Source organism: Macrosteles quadrilineatus, unplaced genomic scaffold (genome assembly GCF_028750875.1).
Source record: "Macrosteles quadrilineatus isolate MER2022 unplaced genomic scaffold, UCM_ALF_1.0 Scaffold_2__2_contigs__length_208266976, whole genome shotgun sequence".
NCBI lineage: Eukaryota > Metazoa > Arthropoda > Insecta > Hemiptera > Cicadellidae > Macrosteles > Macrosteles quadrilineatus.
This window is the reverse complement of record NW_026542595.1, coordinates 185,047,974-185,065,616: the sequence shown is the minus strand read 5'-3', so window position 1 is coordinate 185,065,616 and position 17,643 is coordinate 185,047,974.

Genomic DNA, 17,643 nt, shown 5'->3' with positions numbered 1-17,643 from the left:
TGTATCATGTTCCATGTTCAATGTTCCATGTTCCTTGTTCCTTGTTCCATGTTTCATTTCCATGTTCTATGTTCCATGTTCCATGCTCTAAGTTCCATGTTCCATGTTCTATGTTCCATGTTCCTTGTTCCATGTTCCATGTTCCATGTTCCTTGTTCCATGTTCTATGTTCCTTGTTGCATGTTTCATGTTCCATGTTCCATGTTCCTTGTTCCACGCTCTTTGTTCCATGTTCTATGATCCATGTTCCTTGTTCCATGATCTTTGTTCCATGTTCCATGTTCCATGTCATATGTTTAATGCTCTATGTTCCATGTTCCATGCTCTATGTTCCATGTTCCATGTTCCTTGTTCCATTTTCCATGTTCCATGTTCCATGTTCCATGTTCCTTGTTCCTAGTTCTATGTTCCTTGTTGCATGTTCCATGTTCCATGTTCTATGTTCCTTGTTCCATGTTCTATGTTCCTTTTTTCATGTTCCATGTTCGATGTTCCATGTTTCATGTTCCTTTTACTTGTTCCATGTTCTATATTCCATGTTCCATGTCCTATGTCCCATGCTCTATGTTCCATGTTCCATGTTCTATGTTCCATGTTCAATGTTTATGTTCCATGTTCCATGTTACATGTCCCATGTTCCATGTTCTATGTTCCATTCTCTTTGTTCCATGTTCCATGTTCCATGTCCTATGTTCCATGATCCATGTTCCATTTTCCATGTTCCAAATTCCATGTTTCTTGTTCCATGTTCCATGTTCCTTGTTCCATGTTCTCTGTTCCTTGTTGCATGTTCTATGTTCCATGTTCCATGTTCCATGTTCAATGTTCCATGTTCCTTGTTCCTTGTTCTATGTTCGATGTATTATGTTCCATGTTCTATGTTCCATGTTCCATGTTCCTTGTTCCTTGTTCCATGTTCCATGTTCCATGTTCCATGTTCAATGTTCCATGTTCCATGTTCCATGTTCCATGTTCCTTGGTCCATGTTCCATGGTCCAATTTCCATGTTTCGGGTTCCATGTCCTTTGTTCCATGCTATATGTTCTATGTTCCATGTTCTATGTTCCATGCTCTATGTTCCATGCTCTATGTTTCATGTTCTATGTCCCATGTTCCATGTTCCATGTTCCATGTTCTATGTTCCATGTTCCATGCTCCATGTTCCATGTTCCTTGTTCCATGTTCTATGTTCCATGCTCTATGTTCCATGTTCCATGTTCAATGATCCATGTTCCATGTTCCATGTTCCCTGTTACATGTCCCATGTTCCATGTTCCTTGTTCCATGTTTCATGTTCCATGTTCCATGATCTATGTTCCATGGTCCATGTTCCATGTTCCATGGTCCATGTTCCATGTTCCATGTTCCATGTTCCATGTTCCATGTCCTATGTTCCATGCTCTATGTTCTATGTTCCCTGTTTTTTGTTCCATGTTTCATGTTTCATGTTCCATGTTCCATGTTCCATGTTCCATGTTCCATGTTCAATGTTCCATGTTCCTTGTTCCTTGTTCCATGTTTCATTTCCATGTTCTATGTTCCATGTTCCATGCTCTAAATTCCATGTTCCATGTTCTATGTTCCATGTTTCTTGTCCAATGTTCCATGTTCCTTGTTCCATGTTCTATGTTCTATGTTCCATGTTCCATGTTCTATGTTCCATGTTCCTTGTTCCATGTTCCATGTTCCTTGTTTCATATTCTATGTTCCTTGTTGCATGTTCCATGTTCCAAGTTCCTTGTTCCATGCTCATTGTTCCATGTTCCATGTTCCATGTCCTATGTTCCATGCTCTATGTTCTATGTTCCATGGTCTATGTTCCATGTCATATGTTCCATGCTCTATGTTCTATGTTCCATGCTCTATGTTCCATGTTCCATGTTCCTTGTTCCATTTTCCATGTTCCATGTTCCATGTTCCATGTTCCTTGTTCCATGTTTCATGTTCCATGGTCCATGTTTTATGTTCCATGTTCCATGTTCTATGTTCCATGTTCTATGTTCCTTGTTGCATGTTCCATGCTCCATGTTCCATGTTCCATGTTCCATGTTCCATGTTCCATGTTCCATGTTCCATGTTCCATGTTTCATGTTCCATGTCCTATGTTCCATGCTCTATGTTCTATTTACCATGTTCTATGTTCCATGCTCTATGTTTTTATGTTCCATGTTCCATGTTTCATGTTCCTTGTTCCACGTTCCATGTTCCATGTTCAATGTTCCATGCTCTTCGTTCCATGTTCCATGTTCCATGTTCCATGTTCCTTTTTCCATGTTCTATGTGCCATGTTCAATGTTCCATGTTTCATGTTCCTTGTTCCACGTTCCATGTTCCATGTTCCATGTTCTATGTTCCATGTTTCATGTACTATGTTCCATTTTCCATGTTCCATGTTCTATGTTCCATGTTCTATGTTCCATTCTCTATGTTCCATGTTCCATGTTCCATGTTCCATGTTCCATGTTCCATGTTCCATGTTACATGTTCTATGTTCCATTCTCTATGTTCCATGTTCCATGTTCTATCTTCAATGTTCCATGCTCCATGTTCCATGTTCCAAATTCCATGTTCCTTGTTGCATGTTCCATGTTCCATGTTCCATGTTCCATGTTCCATGTTCAATGTTCTATGTTCCTTGTTCCTTGTTCCATTTTCCATGTTCCAAATTCCATGTTTCTTGTTCCATTTTCCATGGTCCAATTTCCATGTTCACTGTTCCTTGTTGCATGTTCTATGTTCCATGTTCCATGTTCCATGTTCAATGTTCCATGTTCCTTGTTCCTTGTTCTATGTTCGATGTATTATGTTCCATGTTCTATGTTCCATGTTCCATGTTCCTTGTTCCTTGTTCCATGTTCCATGTTCAATGTTCCATGTTCCATGTTCCATGTTCCATGTTCCATGTTCCTTGGTCCATGTTCCATGGTCTAATTTCCATGTTTCGGGTTCCATGTCCTTTGTTCCATGCTATATGTTCTATGTTCCATGTTCTATGTTCCATGCTCTATGTTCCATGCTCTATGTTCTATGTTCCATGGTCTATGTTCCATGTCATATGTTCCATTCTCTATGTTCCATGTTCCATGTTCCATGTCCTATGTTCCATGATCCATGTTCCATGTTCCATTTTCCATGTTCCAAATTCCATGTTTCTTGTTCCATTTTCCATGGTCCAATTTCCATGTTCACTGTTCCTTGTTGCATGTTCTATGTTCCATGTTCCATGTTCCATGTTCAATGTTCCATGTTCCTTGTTCCTTGTTCTATGTTCGATGTATTATGTTCCATGTTCTATGTTCCATGTTCCATGTTCCTTGTTCCTTGTTCCATGTTCCATGTTCAATGTTCCATGTTCCATGTTCCATGTTCCATGTTCCATGTTCCTTGGTCCATGTTCCATGGTCTAATTTCCATGTTTCGGGTTCCATGTCCTTTGTTCCATGCTATATGTTCTATGTTCCATGTTCTATGTTCCATGCTCTATGTTCCATGCTCTATGTTCCATGTTCTATGTCCCATGTTCCATGTTCCATGTTCCATGTTCTATGTTCCATGTTCCATGCTCCATGTTCCATGTTCCTTGTTCCATGTTCTATGTTCCATGCTCTATGTTCCATGTTCCATGTTCCATGTTCAATGTTCCATGTTCCATGTTCAATGTTCCATGTTCCATGTTCCATGTTCCATGTTACATGTCCCATGTTCCATGTTCCTTGTTCCATGTTTCATGTTCCATGTTCCATGATCTATGTTCCATGGTCCATGTTCCATGTTCCATGGTCCATGTTCCATGTTCCATGTTTCATGTTCCATGTTCCATGTTCCATGTTCCATGTTCCATGTCCTATGTTCCATGCTCTATGTTCTATGTTCCATGGTCTATGTTCCATGTCATATGTTCCATGCTCTATGTTCTATGTTCCATGCTCTATGTTCCATGTTCCATGTTCCTTTTTCCATTTTCCATGTTCCATGTTCCATGTTCCATGTTCCTTGTTCCATGTTTCATGTTCCATGGTCCATGTTTTATGTTCCATGTTCCATGTTCTATGTTCCTTGTTCTATGTTCCTTGTTGCATGTTCCATGCTCTATGTTCCATGTTCCATGTTCCATGTTCCATGTTCCATGTTCCATGTTCCATGTTTCATGTTCCATGTCCTATGTTCCATGCTCTATGTTCTATTTACCATGTTCTATGTTCCATGCTCTATATTTTTATGTTCCATGTTCCATGTTTCATGTTCCTTGTTCCACGTTCCATGTTCCATGTTCTATGTTCCATGCTCTTTGTTCCATGTTCATGTTCCATGTTCCATGTTTCATGTTCCTTGTTCCACGTTCCATGTTCCATGTTCCATGTTCTATGTTCCATTCTCTATATTCCATGTTCCATGTTACATGTTCTATGTTCCATTCTCAATGTTCCATGTTCCATGTTCTATGTTCCATGCCCTATGTTCCATGATCTATGTTCCATGTTCTATGTCCCATGTTCCATGTTCCATGTTCCATGTTCTATGTTCCATGTTCCATGCTCCATGTTCCATGTTCCTTGTTCCATGTTCTATGTTCCATGCTCTATGTTCCATGTTCCATGTTCCATGTTCAATGTTCCATGTTCCATGTTCCATGTTCAATGTTCCATGTTCCATGTTCCATGTTCCATGTTACATGTCCCATGTTCCATGTTCCTTGTTCCATGTTTCATGTTCTATGTTCCATGATCTATGTTCCATGGTCCATGTTCCATGTTCCATGGTCCATGTTCCATGTTCCATGTTCCATGTTCCATGTTCCATGTTCCATGTCCTATGTTCCATGCTCTATGTTCTATGTTCCCTGTTTTTTGTTCCATGTTTCATGTTTCATGTTCCATGTTCCATGTTCCATGTTCCATGTTCCATGTTCAATGTTCCATGTTCCTTGTTCCTTGTTCCATGTTTCATTTCCATGTTCTATGTTCCATGTTCCATGCTCTAAATTCCATGTTCCATGTTCTATGTTCCATGTTCCTTGTTCCATGTTCCATGTTCCTTGTTCCATGTTCTATGTTCTACGTTCCATGTTCCATGTTCTATGTTCCATGTTCCTTGTTCCATGTTCCATGTTCCTTGTTTCATGTTCTATGTTCCTTGTTGCATGTTCCATGTTCCATGTTCCTTGTTCCATGCTCTTTGTTCCATGTTCCATGTCCTATGTTCCATGCTCTATGTTCTATGTTCCATGGTCTATGTTCCATGTCATATGTTCCATGCTCTATGTTCCATGTTCCATGTTCCTTGTTCCATTTTCCATGTTCCATGTTCCTTGTTCCATGTTTCATGTTCCATGGTCCATGTTTTATGTTCCATGTTCCATGTTCCATGTTCTATGTTCCATGTTCCTTGTTCCATGTTCCATGTTCCTTGTTCCATGTTCCTTGTTCCATGCTCTTTGTTCCATGTTCCATGTTCCATGTCCTATGTTCCATGCTCTATGTTCTATGTTCCATGGTCTATGTTCCATGTCATATGTTCCATTCTCTATGTTCCATGTTCCATGTTCCATGTCCTATGTTCCATGATCCATGTTCCATGTTCCATTTTCCATGTTCCAAATTCCATGTTTCTTGTTCCATGTTCCATGTTCCTTGTTCCATGTTCTCTGTTCCTTGTTGCACGTTCTATGTTCCATGTTCCATGTTCCATGTTCAATGTTCCATGTTCCTTGTTCCTTGTTCTATGTTCGATGTATTATGTTCCATGTTCTATGTTCCATGTTCCATGTTCCTTGTTCCTTGTTCCATGTTCCATGTTCAATGTTCCATGTTCCATGTTACATGTTCCATGTTCCATGTTCCTTGGTCCATTTTCCATGGTCCAATTTCCATGTTTCGGGTTCCATGTCCTTTGTTCCATGCTATATGTTCTATGTTCCATGTTCTATGTTCCATGCTCTATGTTCCATGCTCTATGTTCCATGTTCCTTGTTCCATGTTCTATGTTCCATGCTCTATGTTCCATGTTCCATGTTCCATGTTCAATGTTCCATGTTCCATGTTCCATGTTCAATGTTCCATGTTCCATGTTCCATGTTCCATGTTACATGTCCCATGTTCCATGTTCCTTGTTCCATGTTTCATGTTCCATGTTCCATGTTCTATGTTCCATGGTCTATGTTCCATGTCATATGTTCCATGTTCCATGATCTATGTTCCATGGTCCATGTTCCATGTTCCATGGTCCATGTTCCATGTTCCATGTTCCATGTTCCATGTTCCATGTTCCATGTCCTATGTTCCATGCTCTATGTTCTATGTTCCATTCTCTATGTTCCATGTTCCATGTTCCATGTCCTATGTTCCATGATCCATGTTACATGTCCCATGTTCCATGTTCCTTGTTCCATGTTTCATGTTCCATGTTCCATGTTCTATGTTCCATGGTCTATGTTCCATGTCATATGTTCCATGTTCCATGATCTATGTTCCATGGTCCATGTTCCATGTTCCATGGTCCATGTTCCATGTTCCATGTTCTATGTTCCATGGTCTATGTTCCATGTCATATGTTCCATGTTCCATGATCTATGTTCCATGGTCCATGTTCCATGTTCCATGGTCCATGTTCCATGTTCCATGTTCCATGTTCCATGTTCCATGTTCCATGTCCTATGTCCCATGTTCCATGTTCTATGTTCCATTCTCTATGTTCCATGTTCCATGTTCCATGTCCTATGTTCCATGATCCATGTTCCATGTTCCATTTTCCATGTTCCAAATTCCATGTTTCTTGTTCCATGTTCCATGTTCCTTGTTCCATGTTCTCTGTTCCTTGTTGCATGTTCTATGTTCCATGTTCCATGTTCCATGTTCAATGTTCCATGTTCCTTGTTCCTTGTTCTATGTTCGATGTATTATGTTCCATGTTCTATGTTCCATGTTCCATGTTCCTTGTTCCTTGTTCCATGTTCCATGTTCAATGTTCCATGTTCCATGTTCCATGTTCCTTGTTCCATGTTCTATGTTCCATGCTCTATGTTCCATGTTCCATGTTCCATGTTCAATGTTCCATGTTCCATGTTCCATGTTCAATGTTCCATGTTCCATGTTCAATGTTCCATGTTCCATGTTCCATGTTCCATGTTACATGTCCCATGTTCCATGTTTCTTGTTCCATGTTTCATGTTCCATGTTCCATGTTCTATGTTCCATGGTCTATGTTCCATGTCATATGTTCCATGCTCTATGTTCTATGTTCCATGCTCTATGTTCCATGTTCCATGTTCCTTTTTCCATTTTCCATGTTCCATGTTCCATGTTCCATGTTCCTTGTTCCATGTTTCATGTTCCATGGTCCATGTTTTATGTTCCATGTTCCATGTTCTATGTTCCATGTTCTATGTTCCTTGTTGCATGTTCCATGCTCCATGTACCATGTTCCATGTTCCATGTTCCATGTTCCATGTTCCATGTTCCATGTTTCATGTTCCATGTCCTATGTTCCATGCTCTATGTTCTATTTACCATGTTCTATGTTCCATGCTCTATATTTTTATGTTCCATGTTCCATGTTTCATGTTCATTGTTCCACGTTCCATGTTCCATGTTCTATGTTCCATGCTCTTTGTTCCATGTTCATGTTCCATGTTCCTTTTTCCATGTTCCATGTGCCATGTTCAATGTTCCATGTTTCATGTTCCTTGTTCCACGTTCCATGTTCCATGTTTCATGTTCTATGTTCCATGTTTCATGTACTATGTTCCATGTTCCATGTTCCATGTTCTATGTTCCATGTTCTATGTTCCATTCTCTATATTCCATGTTCCATGTTACATGTTCTATGTTCCATTCTCTATGTTCCATGTTCCATGTTCTATCTTCAATGTTCCATGCTCCATGTTCCAAGTTCCAAATCCCATGTTCCTTGTTGCATGTTCCATGTTCCATGTTCCATGTTCCATGTTCAATGTTCCATGTTCCTTGTTCCTTGTTCCATGTTCCATGGTCCAATTTCCATGTTTCAGGTTCCATGTCCTTTGTTCCATGCTATATGTTCTATGTTCCATGTTCCATGTTCCATGCTCTATGTTCCATGCTCTTTGTTCCATATTCCATGTTCCATGTTCCTTTTTCCATGTTCCATGTGCCATGTTCAATGTTCCATGTTTCATGTTCCTTGTTCCACGTTCCATGTTCCATGTTCCATGTTCTATGTTCCATGTTTCATGTACTATGTTCCATGTTCCATGTTCCATGTTCTATGTTCCATGTTCTATGTTCCATTCTCTATGTTCCATGTTCCATGTTCCATGTTCCATGTTCTATGTTCCATGTTCTATGTTCCATTCTCTATGTTCCATGTTCCATGTTCCTTGTTCCACGTTCCATGTTCCATGTTCTATGTTCCATGCTCTTTGTTCCATGTTCCATGTTCCATGTTCCTTTTTCCATGTTCCATGTGCCATGTTCAATGTTCCATGTTTCATGTTCCTTGTTCCACGTTCCATGTTCCATGTTCCATGTTCTATGTTCCATGTGTCATGTACTATGTTCCATGTTCCATGTTCCATGTTCTATGTTCCATGTTCCATGTTCTATGTTCCATTCTCTATGTTCCATGTTCCATGTTCTATGTTCCATGTTCTATGTTCCATTCTCTATGTTCCATGTTCCATGTTCCATGTTCCATGTTCTATGTTCCATTCTCTATGTTCCATGTTCTATCTTCAATGTTCCATGCTCCATGTTCCATGTTCAAATTCCATGTTCCTTGTTGCATGTTCCATGTTCCATGTTCCATGTTCCATGTTCCATGTTCAATGTTCCATGTTCCTTGTTCCTTGTTCCATGTTCCATGTATCATGTTCCATGTTCCATGTATCATGTTCCATGTTTGATGTTCAATTTTCCATTCTCTATGTTCATGTTCCATGTTCTATGTTCCATGTTCCATGCTCTAAGTTCCATGTTCCATGTTCTATGTTCCATGTTCCTTGTTCCATGTTCCATGTTCCATGTTCCTTGTTCCATGTTCTATGTTCCTTGTTGCATGTTTCATGTTCCATGTTCCATGTTCCTTGTTCCACGCTCTTTGTTCCATGTTCCATGATCCATGTTCCTTGTTCCATGATCTTTGTTCCATGTTCCATGTTCTCTGTTCCATGTTCTCTGTTCCTTGTTGCATGTTCTATGTTCCATGTTCCATGTTCCATGTTCTATGTTCCATGTTCCATGTTCCATGTTCCTTGTTCCATGTTCTATGTTCCTTGTTGCATGTTTCATGTTCCATGTTCCATGTTCCTTGTTCCACGCTCTTTGTTCCATGTTCCATTTTCCATGTTCCAAATTCCATGTTTCTTGTTCCATGTTCCATGTTCCTTGTTCCATGTTCTCTGTTCCTTGTTGCATGTTCTATGTTCCATGTTCCATGTTCCATGTTCAATGTTCCATGTTCCTTGTTCCTTGTTCTATGTTCGATGTATTATGTTCCATGTTCTATGTTCCATGTTCCATGTTCCTTGTTCCTTGTTCCATGTTCCATGTTCCATGTTCCATGTTCAATGTTCCATGTTCCATGTTCCATGTTCCATGTTCCTTGGTCCATGTTCCATGGTCCAATTTCCATGTTTCGGGTTCCATGTCCTTTGTTCCATGCTATATGTTCTATGTTCCATGTTCTATGTTCCATGCTCTATGTTCCATGCTCTATGTTTCATGTTCTATGTCCCATGTTCCATGTTCCATGTTCCATGTTCTATGTTCCATGTTCCATGCTCCATGTTCCATGTTCCTTGTTCCATGTTCTATGTTCCATGCTCTATGTTCCATGTTCCATGTTCAATGATCCATGTTCCATGTTCCATGTTCCCTGTTACATGTCCCATGTTCCATGTTCCTTGTTCCATGTTTCATGTTCCATGTTCCATGATCTATGTTCCATGGTCCATGTTCCATGTTCCATGGTCCATGTTCCATGTTCCATGTTCCATGTTCCATGTTCCATGTCCTATGTTCCATGCTCTATGTTCTATGTTCCCTGTTTTTTGTTCCATGTTTCATGTTTCATGTTCCATGTTCCATGTTCCATGTTCCATGTTCCATGTTCAATGTTCCATGTTCCTTGTTCCTTGTTCCATGTTTCATTTCCATGTTCTATGTTCCATGTTCCATGCTCTAAATTCCATGTTCCATGTTCTATGTTCCATGTTTCTGGTCCCATGTTCCATGTTCCTTGTTCCATGTTCTATGTTCTATGTTCCATGTTCCATGTTCTATGTTCCATGTTCCTTGTTCCATGTTCCATGTTCCTTGTTTCATGTTCTATGTTCCTTGTTGCATGTTCCATGTTCCATGTTCCTTGTTCCATGCTCATTGTTCCATGTTCCATGTTCCATGTCCTATGTTCCATGCTCTATGTTCTATGTTCCATGGTCTATGTTCCATGTCATATGTTCCATGCTCTATGTTCTATGTTCCATGCTCTATGTTCCATGTTCCATGTTCCTTGTTCCATTTTCCATTTTCCATGTTCCATGTTCCATGTTCCTTGTTCCATGTTTCATGTTCCATGGTCCATGTTTTATGTTCCATGTTCCATGTTCTATGTTCCATGTTCTATGTTCCTTGTTGCATGTTCCATGCTCCATGTTCCATGTTCCATGTTCCATGTTCCATGTTCCATGTTCCATGTTCCATGTTTCATGTTCCATGTCCTATGTTCCATGCTCTATGTTCTATTTACCATGTTCTATGTTCCATGCTCTATGTTTTTATGTTCCATGTTCCATGTTTCATGTTCCTTGTTCCACGTTCCATGTTCCATGTTCAATGTTCCATGCTCTTCGTTCCATGTTCCATGTTCCATGTTCCATGTTCCTTTTTCCATGTTCCATGTGCCATGTTCAATGTTCCATGTTTCATGTTCCTTGTTCCACGTTCCATGTTCCATGTTCCATGTTCTATGTTCCATGTTTCATGTACTATGTTCCATTTTCCATGTTCCATGTTCTATGTTCCATGTTCTATGTTCCATTCTCTATGTTCCATGTTCCATGTTCCATGTTCCATGTTCCATGTTCCATGTTCCATGTTCCATGTTACATGTTCTATGTTCCATTCTCTATGTTCCATGTTCCATGTTCTATCTTCAATGTTCCATGTTCCATGTTCCATGTTCCAAATTCCATGTTCCTTGTTGCATGTTCCATGTTCCATGTTCCATGTTCCATGTTCAATGTTCCATGTTCCTTGTTCCTTGTTCCATTTTCCATGGTCCAATTTCCATGTTTCAGGTTCCATGTCCTTTGTTCCATGCTATATGTTCTATGTTCCATGTTCTATGTTCCATGCTCTATGTTCCATGCTCTATGTTCTATGTTCCATGGTCTATGTTCCATGTCATATGTTCCATTCTCTATGTTCCATGTTCCATGTTCCATGTCCTATGTTCCATGATCCATGTTCCATGTTCCATTTTCCATGTTCCAAATTCCATGTTTCTTATTCCATTTTCCATGGTCCAATTTCCATGTTCACTGTTCCTTGTTGCATGTTCTATGTTCCATGTTCCATGTTCCATGTTCCATGTTCAATGTTCCATGTTCCTTGTTCCTTGTTCTATGTTCGATGTATTATGTTCCATGTTCTATGTTCCATGTTCCATGTTCCTTGTTCCTTGTTCCATGTTCCATGTTCAATGTTCCATTTTCCATGTTCCATGTTCCATGTTCCATGTTCCTTGGTCCATGTTCCATGGTCTAATTTCCATGTTTCGGGTTCCATGTCCTTTGTTCCATGCTATATGTTCTATGTTCCATGTTCTATGTTCCATGCTCTATGTTCCATGCTCTATGTTCCATGTTATATGTCCCATGTTCCATGTTCCATGTTCCATGTTCTATGTTCCATGTTCCATGCTCCATGTTCCATGTTCCTTGTTCCATGTTCTATGTTCCATGCTCTATGTTCCATGTTCCATGTTCCATGTTCAATGTTCCATGTTCCATGTTCCATGTTCAATGTTCCATGTTCCATGTTCCATGTTCCATGTTACATGTCCCATGTTCCATGTTCCTTGTTCCATGTTTCATGTTCCATGTTCCATGATCTATGTTCCATGGTCCATGTTCCATGTTCCATGGTCCATGTTCCATGTTCCATGTTCCATGTTTCATGTTCCATGTTCCATGTTCCATGTCCTATGTTCCATGCTCTATGTTCTATGTTCCATGGTCTATGTTCCATGTCATATGTTCCATGCTCTATGTTCTATGTTCCATGCTCTATGTTCCATGTTCCATGTTCCTTTTTCCATTTTCCATGTTCCATGTTCCTTGTTCCATGTTTCATGTTCCATGGTCCATGTTTTATGTTCCATGTTCCATGTTCTATGTTCCTTGTTCTATGTTCCTTGTTGCATGTTCCATGCTCTATGTTCCATGTTCCATGTTCCATGTTCCATGTTCCATGTTCCATGTTTCATGTTCCATGTCCTATGTTCCATGCTCTATGTTCTATTTACCATGTTCTATGTTCCATGCTCTATATTTTTATGTTCCATGTTCCATGTTTCATGTTCCTTGTTCCACGTTCCATGTTCCATGTTCTATGTTCCATGCTCTTTGTTCCATGTTCATGTTCCATGTTCCTTTTTCCATGTTCCATGTGCCATGTTCAATGTTCCATGTTTCATGTTCCTTGTTCCACGTTCAATGTTCAATGTTCCATGTTCTATGTTCCATGTTTCATGTACTATGTTCCATGTTCCATGTTCCATGTTCTATGTTCCATGTTCTATGTTCCATTCTCTATATTCCATGTTCCATGTTACATGTTCTATGTTCCATTCTCAATGTTCCATGTTCCATGTTCTATCTTCAATGTTCCATGCTCCATGTTCCATGTTCCAAATTCCATGTTTCTTGTTGCATGTTCCATGTTCCATGTTCCATGTTCCATGTTCAATGTTCCATGTTCCTTGTTCCTTGTTCCATGTTCCATGGTCCAATTTCCATGTTTCAGGTTCCATGTCCTTTGTTCCATGCTATATGTTCTATGTTCCATGTTCTATGTTCCATGCTCTATGTTCCATGCTCTTTGTTCCATGTTCCATGTTCCATGTTCCTTTTTCCATGTTCCATGTGCCATGTTCAATGTTCCATGTTTCATGTTCCTTGTTCCACGTTCCATGTTCCATGTTCCATGTTCTATGTTCCATGTTTCATGTACTATGTTCCATGTTCCATGTTCTATGTTCCATGTTCTATGTTCCATTCTCTATGTTCCATGTTCCTTGTTCCACGTTCCATGTTCCATGTTCTATGTTCCATGCTCTTTGTTCCATGTTCTATGTTCCATGTTCCTTTTTTCATGTTCCATGTGCCATGTTCAATGTTCCATGTTTCATGTTCCTTGTTCCACGTTCCATGTTCCATGTTCCATGTTCTATGTTCCATGTTTCATGTACTATGTTCCATGTTCCATGTTCCATGTTCTATGTTCCATGTTCTATGTTCCATTCTCTATGTTCCATGTTCCATGTTCCATGTTCTATGTTCCATGTTCTATGTTCCATTCTCTATGTTCCATGTTCCATGTTCCATGTTCCATGTTCCATGTTCTATGTTCCATTCTCTATGTTCCATGTTCTATCTTCAATGTTCCATGCTCCATGTTCCATGTTCAAATTCCATGTTCCTTGTTGCATGTTCCATGTTCCATGTTCCATGTTCCATGTTCAATGTTCCATGTTCCTTGTTCCTTGTTCCATGTTCCATGTATCATGTTCCATGTCCCATGTTCCATGTATCATGTTCCATGTTTGATGTTCAATTTTCCATTCTCTATGTTCATGTTCCATGTTCTATGTTCCATGTTCCATGCTCTAAGTTCCATGTTCCATGTTCTATGTTCCATGTTCCTTGTTCCATGTTCCATGTTCCATGTTCCATGTTCTATGTTCCATGTTTCATGTACTATGTTCCATGTTCCATGTTCCATGTTCTATGTTCCATGTTCTATGTTCCATTCTCTATGTTCCATGTTCCATGTTCCATGTTCCATGTTCTATGTTCCATGTTCTATGTTCCATTCTCTATGTTCCATGTTCCATGTTCCTTGTTCCACGTTCCATGTTCCATGTTCTATGTTCCATGCTCTTTGTTCCATGTTCCATGTTCCATGTTCCTTTTTCCATGTTCCATGTGCCATGTTCAATGTTCCATGTTTGTTACCTTCCAAAATTATATTTATACCTCAGCTATACTCAGTGGGTGAGTGGGTTAGGTTAGGAGTTGAATTTCTAAGACTAGGTCAGGAAAAAGCGCCACTTGTTTTTTTAAAGATTAAGGTGAAAACAAGAAACCCCCTTTTAAATTCGAATACATATCAATTTACTCAATCAATAAATCACAAAACACAATTTTTTTATAAATGTGAACCGTTAATTCAGAGCTCATAAAAGTTACAAAGTATTTTGTTACTCAAAAATATTTCCAAACCCCTAAGCTTATGACTTGCTTCAGAATACAACAATTATAATACAATTCCAAGTAAATACCTAAATTACAAAATATTTCGGACGTCCGTCTACTATATATTTAGATCAGAAACCCTTTTTTTTTTGTTTTAAGTAGATAAGAGAACAAATAATTATTATATATACACAATACACCAATATAGAACAAGTTAAGAATAAAAGTCAAGAATTACTTAGGCTTAAAGCCATTAAATAACTGTGCAGTAGCACGACACAGTTCATAGGTTCGATGATCGGTTACTCAGCTGGAAAAACTGTCCCAGAGAATCACAGCACAAGAAAATTGGAAAAACATAAGTGTCTGACCTTAAGTGTTGAAGCGTAGTCACCACAAGTTATCAATAATATATCCTAAGGTCCAGGTAGATTATTGTTGGTCTCAAATTACAACCTTCTAGAAGTTTCCTCAATAAGTGATAATCTCAACAGGGTATACTCAAAAAAGCCTGAAAATGTAGTATACCTAGCATTAAACAGTGTCATAAAAGTATAGTTCTGTGAATCCTGAAATATTCATTTACATATACAATGTGTATGGAACAGAAACAATATAAATTTATCTTGGTAATTCATCAAACATTAAATTGCAACATCATTAATAATATTAATTATTTGTAAGTAGAACAAATTAAAAGAGTTAATATTACAAATTCAATAAGTACCTTTCCTTCAGCAATCATATACTACTGTAGTAAAATATCTCAATTATTGTACTCATAAATCAACATTAATAATAATCTTTGTATATGAAATAAAATTATTTTTGCAAGGTTAAACAGTGAGATTCACATAATAATTGATTAATCACAAAACTGAACAAATTTTAACATGTAACTTTAATTTTCATAAATTATTGGCATTACCGTTACTGCAACGGTAAACGATTGTAAATAAGAAATTATTTCTTTACTACAAAACTAACATGTCAATACATTTACAAATTAAAGAAGGTGAAACAATTAATTTATACAAACAACTATTACCTGTAATGAGAGGATAAAATATTCAAAAAATTACCATAAGATTCCATATTTAGTTACATAAGACTTGCAGGAAAAGTTTTGAGATACACATGTGAAATCCTGAGTTGAATGATATTACTTTCTGGATAAAAATTGATTATTTAAAACACAATACATTTTTCCCAATATTTACAAGAGAATGGATTTTTTTCATCAGGTTTCCTTCATAGTAATACAGTTTGAAATGAAATTAAATTAAACATAGACAAATGTACTCACCCTATGGGCTTTTGAAGACAAGTTTTCACAGATAAAAATTCCTTAAATACATTAATCATAAATAGACAAAATTTCCTTATTTGCACATATTTACAGGTAGTTAACATTTCATTTTCACTTGAGAAATAGGTATGTATTCTTGAGTTTTAATATCCCAACAAAAGGCTACAAAAATTATTTAACTCAACATAGAACACATTAAATCCTGCTTCAGCAGTAGTCAATTCCCAAGTGACGCTCTGTAATGGTTAGTTCAAGTTGGCAGACAGGAAATTTTAGGAATTCAGGAATGGAATGTAGAGATAAGGATGGTTGAGTACACAGTCCAACTGTAGACAATAGATGCTCGGAAATTCACTTCCTTTTAAACTGAAATATTGAAGAGCTGAAATGTGAAATTTTTTAAAATAGTTTTATAAAATATAAAATGGTCACACTCCACCCTTTCTTCAAAAGAAAAAAATCCATTCACTTGAAGTGCTTGTGATCTTCAGAAATCTTCTTAGTCTGGAATCAGTTCCTCGTGTGACGATGTGTATGGTTTCAAGTCCTCAATGTGCCATCTTCCAACCATTCGACCAACATTGTCTTCAAGTTCGTAAATGAGGGGTGACACCTTTCTTGAAATTGTGTAAGGTCCAACAAAAGCAGGTGCAAATTTTGAGATCACATTCTTCTCCTTGCTAGACTGGACGAAGTTCCTCTTCCATACATGATCTCCTTCATAGAATTCCATGTTTCTTCTCCTGAGGTTGTATTGCCGTGCGCTTCTGATGTGAGCAAGAGCCAGACGCTTTTCAACATCTTCATAGATCTTCTTAAGCTTGGAATTGTGAGAGCGGTAAGGAGAGACCTCTCGACCAATTCCTGAATTGCAGTTTCCGTCAATATTCTCCATCCGGGTTATCTCTCTTCCAAACACACCCATAGCAGAACATTGTCTTAGGCTTAAAACAATCTGAGAAAACATGACCGGGTTTGTGACAATTCCAACAGGTAAATGAATTTTTGGATCTTTGATGATTACTTCTGTTAAGTGATGTGTTAGAAGACTCTACAGTTGATATTTTAATGTTGTCCTTCTTAATACGAGGTTTATAAGCGAGATCAGGCTCGAGAAGGCTTCTTTGGGGTTTTGTGTCATAACGTTGAGCTCTGAGACGACCTTTCTCTAGGCTACGTAAGATTACTTCAAGCTCATCAACATTCCTGAAATCTTGGAGGCAGAGTGCTGACTGGTATTCCGGAAGTACATTTTCCTCAATGATATCGAGCATATCTTCTTCAGATTTTGGCCTAGTCAAGCGACTAAATAAACTCCTCATTTTTGCAATATACACTGTGACGGTTTCTTCGGCACCTTGTTTTCGGTTCTCAATTTCTCTCATAAGTCTTCGATCGTAGTCGGGATCTTGAAAGGCGTAGAGCAATTTTGTCTCGAGTCCTTGCCAGTCCTTTATTCTTCCACGGCAGGACCTGTAAACTACTAAGGCGGAGCCAGTGAAGAGTTCACCAGCAGCATGGAATAACTCTCGGAAGGTCATATGATTTGCGACACGTCTATCTTCAACGTCGGCTAGGAATGCCCCAACACTTGTGTTGTCATCTCCAGAAAATTTCAAGTTCCATAATCTCACCGGGGTCCTCTTCAGCATAATCCTTCTGGAGTTACGTCCGTGGTTTTCATCTGAAGATAGAGTAGAAGATGACGACATAGACAATTCTTCTTTAAAATGACGAGTCTTCTTCTTCTTCTTACTCTTCTTATTTTTTTTCTTCCGCAGCTTCCTATCTACACCCTCTTCAGCGCTGGTCTCAGAATCTGACAAAATCAGCTGGTCCATATTCTTTCTTCTCATCTTCAAGTCATCCAGAAAGTCTTTAT